Genomic DNA, 17,874 nt, shown 5'->3' with positions numbered 1-17,874 from the left:
AATTATGCGAAATGCAGTAGAGTAAAGGAGTCTGAGTTGCTATTTTTTTGTTGCTTGTTTTATATACTGGCAATTTAGAGAGTTATGTCTAAAGTTGGTCAAGAATCAAAAGCTTAAGTACATAAGTAACCTTTTTGAGATATTTGATGTGGAATTTATAAAGAATAGCTAATAATAACCAGAAAGCTCATTTATTCTAAAAAAAAAAAAAAGTTACAATGAATTCTCATAGCCTCATCTTACTTCTACTTGTTAGCTCATATAGTCCAGGGCCTAGCAAAGAGACAAAAGCCGTGACTGAGTTTCATCTGTTAACATCACGGGGAGCATACGGAGGTGCGCACGCGCAGACCCAGAACCTGGCCCGGGGCGGCATTTACCAGGTGGTCTGACGCTACAGTTTCAAGGAAGATAAACTACAGGTATTTATAGAACTGGTCATAAAGCCGTTTTGTAGAAACGGTTTCCTTCTCCACCTGCTGACTGCGGCGATATTTGATTCTTGTGGCACAGAGGAGAGATCGATCATGCCTTTCTTACCAGAATAAAAATAAAAACAAATTCAAGCGAGACGAGGGAAAGCTTTTTTGTTCCATTTAATACCCATTCGAACTGCTGAGATCCTGGGCATTAAATTAAACTTCAGCCTTTTCAGATTCCTGTTCCTTGTATGAATGGGGAGAAACCATTTCTAGGTCCAGTGAAGAAAACAAAAATTAGGGGCGGCAGCTTAGTGTACACCAGGTTTCTACTCTACTGTGGTGGGGGCGAGGAGGGGAGGAAGGCTTCTCGTGAAACCCATAAACATTTCTTTCCTGCTGTGCAGAACTGAGTTCTCCTGTATATGAGAATGATGAAAAAAAAAAATGTACTGCAAAGTTTAGAGGGTACAGAAGACATGGGAAAATACAAACATTTTGATTAATCAAACTATAGTCAGGTGATGAGAACAAAAAAAATATCAGTGTTTTCATTATGCAGCTCCAAAATACAGGGATGCATAAAGAACCAGAATGAATCACCGTAAAGACATTGCTCAGTGTGTAAACGTGTTTTGATTCAATTTTTTTTTTTATACCTACAGCACCTGGTCTTCCTAGGTGGTCTCCCATCCAAGTACTAATCAGGCCTGACCCTGCTTAGCTTTCAAGATCAGATGGGATCGGGCTTGTTCAGGGTGGCATGACCTTAGACTGTTTTGATTCAAAAGAGTATGGAAGTGGGTGGTCCCAGGTACCAGGACACAAAAGGAAAAAGACAAGATATAAGACTGGTAATAGGAAAGAGCACTTTTGTGCATTGAATTCCCACAATTTCCTAATGGGCAGGGCCTCCCTATCATTTCGAGCAGCTCCTATGAGGAACATGTATGTTACTCCTTGAATTTGTGTATGTGTATGTACAGACTATTCATGTAAAAGTCATCACTAGGGAAAATCTCATTTCATTATGAAACTTTCTTTCCTCAGATTTTGATTCGTCCCTGTATATTGAAAACATTATTGCTTGGATCATTTAATTTTGTTAAAGGACCACTCTAACCAGTTAGGTAAATGTGACCAAAAAAAAATGTTTTCTCAAAAATTCAACTTACAGGATGAAACTAAAGTGGTTCTGGTCATATTAATGAGCATTTAGATAAAAGACTTTTAGGTAGGAAAGCCTATTCTAAAAAAAACAAAAAAACAAAAAACAAGCTATAGACATCATCTTCTTTTTGGGATTTTAAATGGAACTGATGAACATAACGGGGAAGAGAGAGAATAAGAGACCAAGATTCATTCCTTCACTCATTCATTGAATTTTATTTTATTTTTTTCTTGAGTTGGGAAGAATTGTTTCTGTGCTTGTCTTAGTCTGTTTAGGCTGCTATAATGACCTCCTATAGTCTGGGCAGCTTATAAACAGTAGACATTGACTACAGGTCTACAAGTCTAAGATCAGGATACCAGCATGGCTGGGTTCTGGCGAAGGCCACCTTCCGGGTGCAGACTGCTTTGTCTGTCTTCTATTGTGTCCTCAAATGGCAGAAGGGGCTCCAGAGTCCTCTGGGACATCTTCTGTAAGGGCCCTAATCTCATTCAGAAGAGCTCCACCCTCATGACCTAATCCCCTCCCCCCAGAGGCTCCACCTCCAAATCCCATCACATTGGGGAATAGGTTTCAACATAGGAATTTTGGGGAGGACACAGAAATCAAAATGATTTGGGTATGGTACAAAGAGAAACAAACAAACAAACAAACAAAAACGGACTTGAAAACATACCCAGGTCTGCCCAGAGCATCAGGGAAGGGGATATAAGAGTTTGGAGTTCGTTTGGGGTTCAGTCTTATGTGAGGAAGAGCCAAAGGACCATTTAGACTGTGCCTGATGTTCAAGACAGACCCTAGAGGTAAACTTTGTCCTTATTTTCAAATGAGGTGAATGTATGAAAAACCCAAATATATGTGTACATTTGTCAAGCATTTTGTTTTTTTTTCAATTGAAGCATTTTAAATGTAACACATTTAAACCATATTGATAGTTTTTTGACCTTTTTAATAGTAATATAGTAATTCAGACAATTGAAGAGATGCAGACTTTCACAGCTCCCGAAAGGCCCTGGCTAGGATTGTTAATCATTTTACAGAAATGAGAAATAAGTGTGCGTATAATGCCAACAACACTTTATCTCAAAGACTGGGAGAAGTTTGTAATAGATCTTTGTAGAGCAGTTACTATTCCTAGGTGCATGTTCATTTATCATGAATGTCCCTGACACCATCCTTTCCCGCCCATTGAACCTCCACACCTATGACCTCTGCCTTCTTAGAAAGTATATTCCATAGAAATTGTTCAGCCTAAGAGTGTACGTACTCACGTCCACTTACATTAAAAAATCTCTGGTATTTATTTAACATAATTTGAATGATTACTATGGGCCAGGTAATATTCTAGGACCTGTGATAAGCAGTGAACATAAAATCTGTATTCTTATGGAGATTATAATTTAAAGTATAATATTTTATCTGTTATTTATGTAATTCTATATCTTTACAAAACGTGATTATTTGATGTTCCTCTGCTAATGTATTTCACTAAAAAAAAAAAATGATAAGACTAAGAAGCAATGATCCTCCTGCCAGACCTCAAACAGTTGAGGGGTCCAGCATGTGAATAAGCATATAGAAACTGTTAGTGTGATAAGGTTGTAAAGAACCCCAGAAACAGAAAAATAGGGAAGATTTGTTTTCTCAAGTCATCTATCAAATTTCTTGGCAAAACTATTCCCTCCAGTAGAAACTTATTTGTCAGGAACAGTGAAAAATAACATAGGCTCTAAAACAATATTTTCATAGTCTTCATTTTTGGAAATTCACTTGCAAAATATATAACCTTTCTCGACAGATAGAGTTCTGTTTTCCCAAAGAGGCACTTCAACTGACTGTTGGCTTGGGCACTGGAACACTAAATAGTCAAACTGGTTTGAAGTCTCACGATGCCCAGCAGCACATTTCTGTCTTCTCAGTCTGCATAGCCCAGCGGGAGATGTCATGATCCCTCTGAGAGCCAAGATACCGCCCGCCCGCCATTGCAGGAGGGGTGAGGAGGGGTGACTCTACTTTTTAATTACTTCAGTTATGTCTCTGGCTGAGAACTTACTGTGCGTGGAGAACCTGTGATGCATGAATCATTTTACGGCTGTACCTATATTTTCAAACTTTTATTTTCATGAGCAAAAGAACTAGATAAGAGACACGGTAGATGGGGGCGGGGGGGAAGAGTAGATTTGCTTAACAACAGGGAAACTTGACTTACCAAGAAGTGCAATGGGTGCGTGTACCTCTGCATACAAACATATATAAATGTTTCCTAATTACTTAGCAATGCTTCTTAAATTAATGGCCCATACTGCATCCAGGCAAAGTACTTCATCCAAGTAGAATATCCCATCATGGTCCATTCTCACTCCCCCTGCTAATTTTAGAAAGGCACACGAACCTGGCTACAGCACATTTCTTAATCTTCTTCCTTCAGAATCCTCTAGAAGAAACTGTCCTGGGAGATTACCACCAGGAGGACCCCTCAGCTTGACGAAACTTTAGACAGACTCTGTGCCTCTCTAGGCTTCTGATGTTTGTGAGGACTTGACTTTAGAAAACTTGTACTTACGAAATCTCTCTTTGTCCCTTTGAAATGAAAAAACAAACAACAAAAAAATTAAAAGCTCCTTTCGGTTTTATATCCCAGAATGCCTTTCTCGAGGATCTGGGAGCCGTCCCTGTGCAATGCAGTCATGACAGGCAATGGAGCATCTGTCTCACAGTCTCTGTGTCAGGGGAGACGTCTAATGTTGTTGGCCTCTTGCTCCAAGTTGTAACACTGCTTCTTAGGAAGATACAAAAAAAGGTTACTTTCCCTTCGGGTAAAGCCAACTGGTAATCCCAGGTGGCCTAAGAAGCCCCTAAGTCAGCTCTTAAAATCCCCCCATGATCTCGTCCCCGTGGAGTTGAGTATCCAGATGTGGCCTGTGCTCTCTCCTGTCATGGGCTATTGTTTCAGAATACGATCAATGTCTGCCCATCTTCTCTATTGCCATTTTTCTTTAGACAGTGGACTGCAAGAGTCTTGGCTTCGATGACAGATCAACATAGACAGTTTTCAACCAAGAAGCTGAAATAATTCTGCTTTCCCACTACTTCTGCTTTGTTCTCCTTTCTCGTATTACTGCTCTTGTCTGTTGTATTTCTGTCTTCTCCGGTGATCAATTAAAGGATGCTCAGTATGCTCTCCTCCAACTTCATCTTACTACCCCCACCCTCATAGCCTTTTACCTGCCACTTAAGGAAGATAAAACTCTCAGGAGATGTTTTTCACACCATAACTACCAATTTGAACCTCACCTTTGCCGAATGTGTCAGCCTTCACCTGATCCTGTTGATAAAAAATCAAACCCTGCTTTTAAATCCTTCAGAAGGTTAAATTTCCTTCACATTCCTCTAACTATTTCCTTTTTTTTTTTAAATTATTAACTTTAACTTTGGAATTAAAGTAGGCTTCGACACAATTTCAACAGAATGCTCCTCCTGAAATCAGGATAGTCCTCTGGTCAAAACTTAGCTCGATAAGAGTAAAATCAAATCTCAAGACCATTCATTTCTGTCACACTCAGTTCGCTGCTTCGCAGGTCCTACTTAACTTCACTCAGGAAATTTGCTCTCCTAAAGATATATCAGATTGTCTCACGCCTGTCGCCGTAAATGATTCTTATATTCCTGACACTTTCTGTAGTCCCACCATATTATTTCCTCTATGGCTATACATTTTTCTCTGGATATTCAACAGACCAGTTTACAATTATTATTCAGCGCTGTTATGAACAATCCCATTAGCCTTCGACTCCCTTTTGGCTAGCTTTGAAAGAAAGCATGCTTTAGCAGACACTTAATGGTGTTTCCGTATGCAACAGTCTATGGCCAGGCCAATTAAAAATAATAATAAAAGCACTTGGCTCTCAACTGTACTGTGAGATATGTTTAGGAGTCAGAGTTCGATCATCTAGGCTTCCGCCTTCAGTCTTTATAAGGACTAATAGTCATTTTTTTTTTTTTTTCTGATAAATGCCTGTATGGCAGTTGGCTGATGAATCCTTTTCAGAGTCCTACAGCTTACTGTGTAGCTATTAATAATTAGACGATGACTTTTCCTAACACAGGAAAGACTAACATTCAATTAGGGAGCATGTTACCTGCACAGCTTTCCGATCAGGAAATTCTCAGCAAGGTCCTGCAAAGAAGAACCGAGAAAGAAAACAACAATAAAACAATGACGACGACAACAACAGAAGTGGCCAGAAGGGCGGTCAGCCAACGGCTGGCCCAGTTGCTACCAAGTAGGGTACGGTATTCCACTGACGAACATGACCAAGTTCGCATAACAGCGACTTCCGGGGAGGACTCTCCGTGACGGTGAAGGCCACCCCAGTTTCATGCCTGGAAAGAGATGAAAACGAAGAGCCTGTGTACCACACAGTCCGTGACCAGATCGCTCCTGTGTCCACCTTATGCAAGTGACCATTGCTACTTCAGCAACAACTCTAGCCATGCTTTGCCCTTCCTGACTGTTTGAGAAACACCAAATGGCACTCAGTTTTTGCCAGCGCCCCGTCCAGAACAGACCCCTGCGTCCCTGGACTTCTTCCCACACTAAATCCCTTCATAATGAGCTTCCAATGCCCTTCAATCCAGGTCACTGAAGATTTCTCCTGGTGTAGCTCATTGCCTCACTTGCTACAGGAGACTTAATACACCTGAGTTTTTATTTTATTTTTATTTATTTATTTATCTATTTATCTATCTATTTATTTATTTTTATCATGAGAGCACTTCCTCTTGGTCTTCAGCTTTGACGTGGGCCAGACAGTGTTCTGGACACAGGAAGAAGAGACAGAGATGCTCAACATTTTCTAGGGCACACAGCCAGGTGGGGGCAAAACTGATATGGAAACCCAGGGCGTTTGACTCAGGAGCCTACACTCTCATATTTACGCTGTACTCAGTCCATGGGACGTGAGCAGACGCAGCGCAGGTCTGTTTCAAGCTGCCGCTGTGGAAAACAGTAAAGCAAAATAGTTCGATACATTTAACTCAACCCACCCACCCCCCCCAACTGTACAAAACAGATAGTCCAGTAGCTTCTATGTACCTCAGTGCAAAAGAGCCTAACAGTGTACTAAAACATTTATGATTATGTATCTTATTTGTACAGTTACAACTCATTCTGTTGCCTGAGGTCTAAATAAAATTGCAAATGCAAAGGATGTTCATTCGATGCACAAAACATCAATACGCTTTATCTTTATAATCTTTTCTCCTTTTACCTTCACAGGCATATGCTACTTATAGAGAAATTTATATTCTCATTATTTAGTGATAGGAGAGGAGAAAAGGTGGAAAAGGAAGTAAGAGGTTGGCAAAAGTGAATCTGAGAAATATCAAGTCAGGTTTTTGTTGTTTGTTTGTTTGTTTGTTTGTTTTGCTATGCAGAATTATTGTGGGCTCAGGAGAAATCTGCAGAACAACCTAAAACAAATATTTAATCTTTATTTTTATGGTAAATTTTAAATTTTGTTTCATAACCTTATATTTCATGAATTTCATTTTCTATAAATTCTTGTGATACGAAATGATTATATCCTAGAATAAGTATCTTTCATCTGTAGAAAACACAAAATGTGTTGTGTGGCTCTTAGGGTCAAACAATTGATTAAAAACAAGAGGTAATTACAGCTATGTTATGAAATGTGTATTTAAGTATTTTTTCTTTGAGCAAATTATAGCTCTTTTGCTATATTTTTTCAGGCCTACTGACAGGGCAATTAGTAATCTGAACTATCAAATCTCTTTGGAGATAATGGAGCTTATCAATTCTTGCATTGTAATTGCTTTTCTGAGGCTTCTCCCTCTTTTCCCCATCTCTTACCCAATACCCTTAATCCTGTTTAAATAGCAACGTGTCAGACATGTCTGCTAATCAGCTGGCTGGCATCCCCATGGAGATTTCTGCAGTTTTAAGCACTGCATTTCACTGTGTAAGGATTTTCCCCAAATATTGACTTTTGGTTTTCAAGGTTACTGATGATTTGCTTTGGCACATTAATCATTCTAACCACCTTAACAAAGAAGCTCATTAAAAAGACAAATACATTTATCAAGCAAATCATCAAGCAGATTATATACTTTCCACCCATAATAGATGATAGCTAAACAAATGACTTGGGTATTTTGTAATTAAATATGCAGAACACTTAATATTTTAATACCCTGATCCTTCATTGAGGAATGAAGATAGACTGGGTTTTAAAGTATATAATTAATATAGGACAATTTAATTGTAATTATGTGAGTTAAAAATAGAAATAGTACTTTGAACATACGAACTAAATAATATTTTTGATTATCTTGATAAATCATCAAATACGAAGACATTCGAAGTTCACATGATTGGAAGTTTAACTTCTGCAGAACAACATTTTAATATCCGTTTCCAGTATCTAACAAATGCACAGTTTCTACCTTAGAAATGAGGCTTTAGGTTGGGGAGACAGGTAGCTAGTCCTTTGCCCTCTGGCTGCGTTGCAACAGGAGTAATTACTTCTTCTGTCAGCCAAATAATGCTTTAAAAGCTTGGGAAAGGCCTAAAGGGTCGGTTTTCTCTTAGATTCTAATCCTAACTCCTCCTGAATCTCTCACACAAATCTAAGTTCTGTTTGGAGAACTTCTCTTTTCTACCTTCAAATTAATGGGCCATAGATAACCTTGAATTACAGCCCTCAGGCTGTAAAGGACCTCTCCTGGCAAGTCCATACATTTTTATTTCTCTGTTTTTAGTTTCAAAGCAAGGGTATCACTCTCTGGATGAACCTACTAAAATATGTACAAAATAGCTAACATACTCAAATATTTTTTTAAAAATTGCCAGCAAATTCCCCAGAGCCGCTCACTGAATCCCAAAGGATGAGAGGCTACGGTTTCTTTTAAATGTGGCTGTTTAACAAGCTTTGCTTAACTTCAGTGACTGGCTTGAAAGTGAAAACTGCACTGGACAAAGTTAAAAAGATAAAGACTTTATTCAATGCGGTTGTCATAAGGGAGAGAGACCAGAACTAGAGGTGAGCTCAACCTGGCCAAGACAGGAGGGTTCTGGAGAACTGAGAAGGGGCTGGGGGCAGTGTCACAGGCCACCTGTGTTTGCTAACTGGCTTTACTCAGAGGAAAGGTAAACTTTCCTGTATCTTGACAGGAGGTAGTGCTACAGCTTGGGGCAAGGAGCCCACCAAACTGATGTTCTACCCTGCTAGAAAGGTTGGGAGATTGGGTCTCTAGTTTCTTCAATGCCTACATTTCAAAGGGACAGTTCCCAGGTCCTTGAGAAAGACAGTCTTGCCTTATAAATCTGGAAAGAGGCTTTTACAGAGATTTACATCTCAAAGGGGCAGAGATAAGATTTACAGTTTCAAGTTTTCTAAAGTAAAGATTCTCAGAAAAGAGAAGTCTGGAACCTAGACTTAGGAAGAAGCCTGTGGAAAGTTTAGCCAAGATAAGGGGGCATTAAAGCCCTCTTGGTCACTGGACAAGTTGGTATAAATAGTCTCTGCCCTATCTCCCAAACTAGCTCAAGTCTCTCAGTCTGCTTTTCATAAGAATACATTTATTTTATCAATTTCTGTATCAGAATTTTTTATTGCCATTAAGAAAACTCAACCTGACTGGATTTAAACAATGGATTGGGGGAATTGAAAGACCAAGTTACCAAAACATGCAAAGACAGATAAGCCGTTTTGGGCCGAGCGAATCTGCCCTCTTCTGAGCGTTAGCTGCATTCTCTGGACAGCTTTCTCCAACATAGGAAGAGGTTTTAATAGCAACAGGGCTACATGCTTCCACTCAGGTAGAAAAACAGAGGAGGCCTCTTCTCGGCTATCAAATACAAATCTCGAGCTTGACGTTGATTGGGCCACCCCTGAAAAGAAAGGAAGGAATACCTATCACTGAGTATCCAGGGCCCGGGAGTGAGCATCGCAACTGCATTTGTGTGGATAATCAACATACAGGGTTATAAACTTTTTTTTTTATCACTTCATTATCTGAAAATTCCTTGAGAATGGTTTAGCATTACAAAGGAGCGCTGTAAAACCTCCATAAATCCTTATCTCTTTACGTAAATTAGATGGCAATGAAGGAAATCTCTCAATCATCACCTTTCAGACATGACCAAATAAATTAATACATTCAGAAGAACAAATTCAAGAAACCACTTCAGCTTTCTTAGAATAGGAAAAAAAAAATTAATAAACCGCCTCATTCAGATGAGGAATTCCTGCTTACTATCCAATCAGTTGAGAGTCACAGAGGGCCACCTCTCAAAATAGTGACCCTCTTACTTGTCCTCGTTCTGAACAGTTTCAGAAATAAAAGGGCGATAGGTAGAAAACCAGCAGGTTATCTTCATTCCTACGGACCCCAGGACGTGATGCAAGGAGATGCTTGCTAATTGGTGGCGCTTCTTGGAGTCTCAGGCGGACGTAACCCCACTGGCTCCTGAGAACAGACATGGGCAGCTCTGGGGCGAGGAGGCAGCTCCAGGCGGGAGCGCCGGCTCCTGGGGTGCGGGGCCCCCCCTGAGGAAGGCTGCAGGCATACCCCGTCATCCGTAATCCGGGGACAGCTGCCCTCAGGACGAACAAAGGGGAGGAGCACCCCACACCTGCATTTCTTTCCCACAAGCTCTCCCAGCTGGATGCTTCTCCCCTTCCTCTCCGTGGAGAGAAGCCGCAGCCATTTACAGTCAACCTCCCTGTATGGAGTTCGGAGGAGCCGGGCTGCGATATTCCTCTGCACTAACTCTGTCCAAAAGACCGCGCCCTGAGGTGCTGTTCTTAGATCTGGTGAGCACACACGCACACTCATGTGCACACACACGTGCACACACACAGTTTTGTTTTTGACAAAGTACTTATTTCCTTAAGGAACAAGAGAGACGGTCTTAACTTTTTTCTTGATTTAACATTTTATAACTCATGCTGATTTTTTAGTTGAATACCTTCGTTTCCCTTCTATTTATTTTTACATTTCCTACGTTCGACCAGTTCGCTCGTTTTCTACTCGTTTTAGTGGCATAGAGATGCCTTTTATTTATTTGTTTATTGAAAAATTAAATGACTATTCAATGGATGATGGTGCAGGCCGGATACAGATACCATAAAAATTGTGACGTCCGGACCTAGAAAGCTACAGTTTCAGAAATGTCGGAATTTATTTATTCCTCAGTAGACTTGAACTAGCAGAGTCAACCCGTGGAAACCGGTGTGCTGTTCACCAGGGACAAACGAATGAGGCACTGGCCTCGAAGGCCTTGGGTGTGTAGCCACAGTGATCTCGGTTGTCAGATTCTGCATTTTGTCCTGCGTCTCGCTGTGAACATGCTTTAAAAAAATCCACACACATCCTCGGTGGGCAAAGACCAAGGTCAGGTGGGGGCAGATGCGAGAGCCTCGGCGGCCTGGTTTTCGAGTGGGCGCCGCCTCACACGGCCCATGCGACCGGAAGCAGCGTTCACAGGGGGAGCAGTTGTGGCCACAGTGGACCTTTCCGCGATGGGACTTGTCCAGGTGTCAAAGTGACATCCAGTCACCATGGTTTCCCCACCGTGATGCCAGATGTGAAGAACAGGGAGGAGACGTGCCAGCCGCCACCCTTGGGGTCAAGATGCGTTTCATTCTGCAGTGGATACGCTTGGTTTTTTCTTCCTCCAAAATCTCATCAGCTCGGTGCACCAGCTCCTCGCACAGATGACGTTCGGAAATCAACATTCAGTCCTTTCACTGATACTTAGTGAGCTTCTGATGTGGCTGACAGTGAAAGCCTGAGAATTTAAACAAAACAAAACAAAACAAACAAAACAATAGTTTTCCCCTCAAAGAGCCCAAGACTGATGGAGAAGATAATATGTGAATTAAAAGTTATATGGGAGTTGAGGAGACGGGACTCCTGACCTACACGTCATGTGGAATGAATAGGGGATGGGTAAAGCTGTCCGCCAAGAGCAAGTAGACTATTTTCTGAGGACGGCCATTAAAGGTTTTAAATAGAGGCAGAGACACTCATCTCTGTCTTAAAAGAAAAAAAAAGAAAAAAAAAAAAGTCCCTGGGAGCAGGCACCTCTACCAGCTTCTTCTTGAGAGACAACCCTTCCTAGTACGGCCAGTGTTAACACACACATTATGTAAAATGTACAAAGGGGCCAAGCCCAACCAAGCTCACGGAGTCTTGAAACTAGGGGCGAGTCCCCCAAAAAAGAGAATGGTGAGAAAGTGGTAATTACAGGTTCCAGCCGCTGGCTGGGAGCTCCTGCCGGGGCTCCCAGGGTGACCGGTCGCCGTGCAGAGCCAGAGGGCCTCGCTCGGCCCAGCCGTCCATTCAGGCATATCCTGCGAGTCCATCCTTGAATCTGCAGTCTGGCTGCGATTGAGAAGATCACAGTTTACTGCTCTTGTCATGAGGTCGGGTATAAGGGCGATGTCACTCCAGCGTCAAGAACCCACTAGAATCTAGAGAGACTGCCCCTCCTCCTACTCACTACCCCCCCCCCCCGCCCCCGCCATCGCTTGGATGCTGTGTGGGCATAGAACAGAAGAACAGTGGAGGCTTAAGCTTGTGCTGGAACCTGAGTCCTATGATGCTGCCTGGAAATTCTTAATAACTTGATCACTGAATCTGTGTTTTTTTTTTGGGGGGGGGGGGAAGTCAGGACAGCTGAATGTGTATTAGGGACTCAGTGTCTCATCTGAAGTGAGGTCCCCTCTTCCACTGCCCCCTTGGGTTAGATTTGCAACTGCCCAGCTCCCTGTCCACCACCCTCCCCTTCAGAGGCAGGGGCCCAGGGCACAGAGAGGGTCAGCGTCAGCAAGGACACTAGACAGCGAGTCTTTGCAGAGCCCTGGGCAGCTAGGAAGGTCTCCTCAGACCCTGCAAATATCTCTGTGCTCCACAGAGTGCAGGATTAAACAACAATTAAAAAACACTGTAAGGAGTAAGAAAGAAATGACAGGAAAAAGGAATATGCTTTTCTGCTTTTTGAATAAGAGACTGAGCTTCCCTTTCGCTCTAATACTCACTACTTATGCAAATGTAGGCAATGTGCTTCTTGCTCTGAGTAGTGGGTGTTTCTGGGCTTGCCAGACCCTGGGTTTCTCGAGACCATCCCTCTTCACACTCTCCTGCACCCTGAGATGGGGCAGGGGGGCAGGGTGGGGAGCAGGTAGTGTGACGGCCTTTACTCCTTTTGGCCCACCTCACTTTTTGATAATTTGTTCGATTTTATTTTAGGACCTTTAGTATGTAGTTCCAGCCTGCTAGGCACGCTTTATGGAAAAGCTATAGTTTGGGGGAAATAATTAATGCCAATTGGAAGGCAGATCTTGGTAGGGAAGTCCAGCAGAGGGAAAGAGAGGGCATGGGTATCTCTCTGTGCCGTGGCTGAAAAGGGTGATTTATAGACAACTACGTACTCTTCCAAAATGGGCCAAATGGATCACAATGATTATGATCTTCCTTCACCCACCTAATTCCTGTTCGACTTACTGCTTTCGGGCTATTTTACACAATATGAACAAGTAATTCTGTGTCCTTACACAGCAATTAACACACATGGATTGGGGGACACTATTTTCGAAATACAATTCGCACATTCTGATTAATTTTGAAAGCACTAGCGATTTTTCAAGCTTTCGTTTGTGTTTACATTCGTGGAAATATTTTAGAGAGGGCGTCGAAGGGGTCGCTCACAAGACGATGACACAATTGGGGACACAGCTATAAATAAAGATTAATGGACATTTTTTTGCAAGCAAGCCAGTTGCCAGAATGGCAAAGAGTTCTTTAAAGTATTTTTACCATTTGGTGACTTTGTGTGAAGGGAAGCACTACTGAGGGAGTATAATTAAGCGTCTTCAGATGTGGAAGTCAGGAATGGGGAAGGGTTTCATCCTGCGCCTCAATCAGTTGAATCATTAGGAGGATTGCCGCGATCGAGAGCAGGCATATTGATAAGAGAAAAATGTAAGCTTAATTTGAAAGTGGTGCCTTATGTAAATGAAGCCCACTCAACCCTTAACAGGATGATTTAAATTATTTCCGTCTTTCATCAGAGGAAAAAAAAATAGGCTATATTTTAAATAAATGAAGTAAATTAAAACAAGTTTTCATTGAATTAAAATTCAATCGCGTTTCTTTTGACTTGTAAAAGAATTACATTTTAAGGTTAATTTGCTTGGAATATGTGCAGGTGATTGTTTCTAACCTTTTGACATAAATGTCATATTTACATTTTCTAAATAATGAACTTAAGCGAGTTCATTCTGTAGCCCTGAAAGTCAGAAACTCAGAGTCGCTTTATTTTATCATCAGTCCCCTGAGAAAAGAATGCTGTGTGCAGCTCTTTCTGGCTCCCAGGAGGGTTCAAGGGTGCCCTGAGCACCAGGGAAGGCTGTGATAATGTCACCAAGGTGTACCTTGCCCTGACTGCAAGTGCACTCTGCTCCCAGGAGCAGCACAGGGGAAAAGAGCAGAGTGAGCCGGGCTCCTATGGCCAGGTTTCAGTCTCCAGCAAGCGCGTCACCAAGGTGAGCTTGGGGTTCAGCTGCCATGGTCAGTCTCAGCAGGATACATCTTCTCCTTTTATTGTCTCCCTTCGCTATCTTGTATTTCAAGGACACATGTTGCCTAAACTCATATATATGTGTATATATATATGATATATATGATATAAATAATCTAACTTTGTAGCGTAATTATTGTAATTTTGAGACCTGTTGTTAAGTGCTCACTGGAGTCCAGGCAGTGCAAGATGCTGAGGCTACGAGGTGGCCATTTTCCCTTGACCGGGCCATCGGGGTGGCCTGCATTAAATAAGGAACTACAAGCATGTAATGGAAAAGGGCTGGAATGATACCAAGAAGCCAGGAAATGAGGTGGGGGGCGGGATTTCTTCATCTAGCAAAGCCGAGGTTTCAATAGGAAACTATTGTAAAAGAAAAAAAAAAAGCAAAAACAGCATGAATAATAATGTAAAAGTCCAGATTTGCTAAAAGACACCTCAATAAAGCAGTTTGCCTTCGGATTATAAGAGAAATAAGTATTTGGTTTTAATAAAACTATAGACATACAGAAGCAAGGTATCCATATAAGACGTACAAGTATAAAATAGAGGTCGCGTTTCAAGCTATGTTTTAGAAAATATGATGCAGAATTCTAATTTAAACTGTTTCTATTTTTTCAAGATTCAATTCAGGTCGACCCCACAGATACTTGTTGAGTGCCTACCATGTTTTATGTACTGGGTTTGGCGATGAGGAGACAATAAAGGGAACACATGCCCGTAGCTGTGCTCGACAATAGTACGTGTCAGAATGCTGGGTTTAAGACAAAAGAGATGACTTTGATCTCTGAGTGGTAGGAGATGTTCTTCCCTATCTTGCTCATTTAGACTAAAGTAAATTATAGAAAATAAGTTACTTGGGTCGTAAAAGCTTATTTATAAATACTTCTCTCTAACAATATTGTGGTTTTGCTAAGTAACCCTTTTTAGTGGTCGACATCATTAATTCTGTGAGTTGTACAATTTTCTAACTTTAAACAGTATTTCAGACAAAAGCAGGTTCTTATCTCTCCTCCACCAGCATTGACTGACTGTCAAAATGACCTTAACTGCCTTACTTTAATCAGTTGGCGTGATTATAAACAAAGGCTAATTCTGCTTTTCATTTTATTTTATAACTAAATATTTTATTAAAATTTCCTTTAGGCTTTTTCTCCTACTAGGAAAGAATAAACTACAAATCATATTTTCCATTTGGAAGAGTTCCTATCCCCTAGGAGAAAATCAATACATCAGAATTAAATTTCAAAACTGCATTAACAGCATCTTGGAGGTCAGGTATTCTAATAGTCTCTGAGTGAAAACCAAATTATGGAGTTATTATACGTGGACAATATAATTATTTTTTACCACCTTTTACTTCATAGAACACAATAACAACAAAAAAGAATTAAATCTAGTATAAGCATTCAGTTAGAAAATAGAAATGTGTTTATCTATGTCATCTTAATTCCACTGAATTTAATGATTCCATGTGAGCATCAGTTTTAACTCACAAAGTTTGAATTAAAATGTGAATATTTAAAAGCTTTAGTAAAATGGCAAAATTAAGAAAAACATAAATTATTGGATTTAAGCAATTGACCACTCTAGCACGTTAGTAACTCCTTAAACATCAAAATATTATTTAATAGGATAGGAGAGCTAGAAGAAATTTCAGAAATCGATGAATCTGATCACATTCATTTTAAAGAGAATGAGCACAAAAATAATGAACCGATAGATATGATCCTCAATTTCATCTTGTAAGAACTGTTCTCATATAATGTCCTTTTTCTCCATTTGCATTTCCTCACATATTGGTCTCAGTATTTGGGGCCTGACCTCTTGGGAAATTTTGGAATTTGTGAAGTTATGTTTTCGCCAAACCAAGTTTGTGTGTCTGACGCTTCAAAGGGTAAAAACTCCAACCGTCAGAGTAAAGAAAGGGTTGCTGATGGAGAAGGTGCCAACAGGGAAGATGGGGGGCCTAGGGGTGCCTCAGCTTCAGCTTGCTCGCTGGACCAGGTTAAGGGTTTTGAGAGCTTAGGGGAACAGGTGTGTGGAAACACTGGGGAGCAAGGCTTAGGTGGACGACCTTGGAACTTGGCCATTTCTGGTAAAGGAACACCAACGCCGGGTCTTGTGGACCGTGGGCCCTTGGCTTCTGAGAAGGTTCTCGTGTTCAAGTTCCGGTTATGTCCTTGTCCTTTGATTTGTGTGTGTGCACGTCATCTGTCTGTCCATCTGTCTGTCTGTGTGTGTTGGGGGGATTTTAGTTCTGGATGCAGCTAGAGGTCAAAGTTCTCCCCTTTGGCTGCATGACTTGTGGATTTGGTCGGTTGTCCCCGAAAAACAACTCAGTACCTTGCTCAATGGGAGAGGGCTGTTTCGAGCTAGTTCTGCGGTGACGTGTTTGCGTCTTCTGCTCCATGAGGGCAGGGATCCGTGTCTGTCTCCTTCTGAGATGTCCCTTGGCACATACTTCCGTGCACAGGTAAGGGAGTCTCAGAGCGGGCATGTGCATTTGGAGAACGGGAACACATCACAGACTCATTGCCAAGGCCTCAGAACTGCCTGGCCTCGTGATATTAAAAAAAGCCGTCATGATTTTGACCAGGTAATTCTTTCAAGATTAATATGATATGTCAGAGACAACTACTTGAAACCCTACTGTCTGTTTCCCCTTCTTAATTTGATTGCCACGTCGCCCGCCTTTACCAGCGCACGCGGCTGGCTGATTAGCTAGAGACTGCATTTGCCCACCTACCGTGCAGCTGGGTGTGCCCACGTGGTGAAGTTTCCCCCAATGGGATGTGAGTGTAGAGGGTTTGTGCAGCTGTCACAGAAGCTTTAACGGAAGCATCCCGTGTGCCACGTTCACTTCCCCTTTCCTCACCGGCTGAGACGCGGACACAGAGTGAAGCCGCCGGATCTGAAGGCAAAGAGAAAAACTATATTCGATGATGGTGCCAAAGGGAAAGAAACACACAAACAAAAACAGATGGACTCAGGGTTCCAAGACAGCATAATTGAGCCGAACTGCTCTATCCCCTGGGATGTCTAACGATTTCAAGTAAAAGTGGAATGGATTTCGGGTCTGATTTAAGCCACCGTTTTATGATAAAGACCTGCAACCCTGAGGACCTATAACCTACCAGATACATAAAGAATAAATTTTCTGTGTGTATCCTTGGGAGAGAGAAAAGTACGTGTGTGTGTGCAAACATTTTCAAAAGGCATGCGAAATAAATAAATGCGATACGATGTGAATCTGTGCATGGAAAAACCTGTAGAACTACAGAAGGGATCTTGAACTCATATCTGGCAGGGATTTGAAGAAAATCTTCAAAAATTAGATTTCAAGATTGCCTTTGCTTGCCTGTCTCTTGCTTCCAATTTTTCTAGATCCATCAAAGCGTACTATCTTTCATAGTATATATTGAGTTTCAATCTCTAAAATATTTATACTTTATTAAAGATCTTATTTCAATATATCATTTAAATGACCTTAATTCAGGTTCATGATATAAATCTTGGAGGGTTTTAACTCTGATATATCTCCAGATTTCACTGGTCACATGCTGCATGCAACCCTATCCTACTGTTAACAGGCCCTTGACATTCATCGATTCAGTGCCTGGAGCTCTTACAAGGATTCGGTAGCAATTTTATTACAGAATTAGTTACATTCAAAA

General features: G+C 41.3%; 1 long non-coding RNA gene and 1 pseudogene across 2 annotated transcripts in view; one reads left to right on the top strand and one right to left on the bottom strand.

The window, feature by feature from the left end:
• LOC107498966 overlaps nt 1–17,874 on the top strand; it is a 501,046-nt gene that overhangs the window by 77,671 nt on the left and 405,501 nt on the right. The gene's annotated exons all lie outside the window — the stretch shown is intronic.
• On the bottom strand, nt 1,076–1,194 carry LOC118613397 (annotated as a pseudogene).

This window comes from Rousettus aegyptiacus, unplaced genomic scaffold, assembly GCF_014176215.1.
Source record: "Rousettus aegyptiacus isolate mRouAeg1 unplaced genomic scaffold, mRouAeg1.p scaffold_m13_p_18, whole genome shotgun sequence".
NCBI classification, from domain to species: Eukaryota; Metazoa; Chordata; class Mammalia; order Chiroptera; family Pteropodidae; genus Rousettus; species Rousettus aegyptiacus.
Note: the sequence above shows the minus strand (reverse complement) of the source record. Positions and strands in the feature narration are given on the sequence as shown.